The sequence below is a fragment of the Equus caballus genome, chromosome 18, assembly GCF_041296265.1.
Source record: "Equus caballus isolate H_3958 breed thoroughbred chromosome 18, TB-T2T, whole genome shotgun sequence".
NCBI lineage: Eukaryota > Metazoa > Chordata > Mammalia > Perissodactyla > Equidae > Equus > Equus caballus.
In genome coordinates, this window is record NC_091701.1 from 2,656,328 (window position 1) to 2,657,685 (window position 1,358).

A 1,358-nucleotide genomic window follows, 5' to 3' on the forward strand; every position below is an offset into this window, starting at 1 on the left:
ATCTTCTTTGATTTCCTTCTTCAGTATTTTATAATTTTTGATATACAAGTCCTGTACACGTTTTGTTATACCTCAGTATTTCATTTTCTTAAGCAGTTGTAAAAGGTAAAGCTATCTCTTCTTTCACTCATATATGGATAATTTGTGTACTCTCTGTTTTTTCTTTGTCAATCTTGCTAGACTATGATAATTTTATTAAACTTTTCAAAGAACCAACTTTTTGTCCCTTTGATTTTCCAAGTTTTTTCTGTTTTCTACTCTTATCTTATTTCCTCTTTTTTTCTTTTTTTTTTTTTTTTTTGATGAAGATTAGCCCTGAGCTAACTGCTGTCAATCTCCCTCATTTTTCTGAGGAAGACTGGCCCTGAGCTAACATTGTGCCCATCTTCCTCTACTTTATATGTGGGACGCCTACCGTAGCATGGCTTGCCAAGCGGTGCCATGTCCACACCCAGGATCCAAACCAGCAAAGCCCGGGCCGCCAAAACAGTACATGCACACTTAAACCGCTGTGCCATGGGGCCAGCCCCTATCATTTCTTTCTTTACACTTTAGATTTATTTTGCTCTTTTTTTCTAGTTCCGTAAGTTTTCTATTTTCGTGGGAACTTGGAGAATTCAATTGAGACATTTTCTTTTTTCTATATTTAGTGCTAGGTTTTCCTTTCGGCACTGTTTTAGCTTTGTCTCATGAATTTTGATATGTTGTACTTTTATTTCACTCAGTTCAGTGTATTTTTTTATTTGCCTTTGATCTATGGTTTATTCAAACTGCTAAGAACAGATACGACACTTGATCTTAGCCAAAAGGCCAAGAAGCAAGCCACAGTTTATTGAGAAGTATGTTGCTTAGTTTCCAAGTATTTAGATATTTTCCTGCTATCTTTCTGTTACTTATTTCTAGTTTGATTCCCATGTGGTCAGATAACATACTCTACATGATTACAATTCTTTGAAATTTCTTAAGGTTTGTTGTTTGGCCCAGAATATGGTCTATTCTGTAAATGTCCCATGAGCACTTGAAGAGAATGTGTTTTCTGCTCTTACTGGATGAAATATTCTATAAATGTCAATAGATGCTATTGGTTGATGGCGCTGCTGAAGCCTTCTATGTACTTACTGATTTTCTGTCTACACAGCCTATCAATTGTTGAGAGACGAATGTCGAAGTCTCCAACTATAATTGAAAATTTGCCTATTTTTCTTCTCAAAGCTATAATGCTTGCTTCACATATGTTTTAGCTCTGCTGTTTGATGCATCCACATTTAGAATTGCTACATCTTCTTGATAGGTCTACCTTCTTATCATTATGTGATGTCTCTCTGTCTCTGATAATTTTCTTTGCTCTGCAGTTGACT

General features: G+C 35.6%; 1 pseudogene; it reads right to left on the reverse strand.

Annotated features, from left to right (window-relative positions):
* Positions 1–699: 699 nt before the first annotated feature.
* LOC111768950 (U2 spliceosomal RNA) lies at positions 700–822 on the reverse strand (annotated as a pseudogene).
* Positions 823–1,358: the final 536 nt, after the last annotated feature.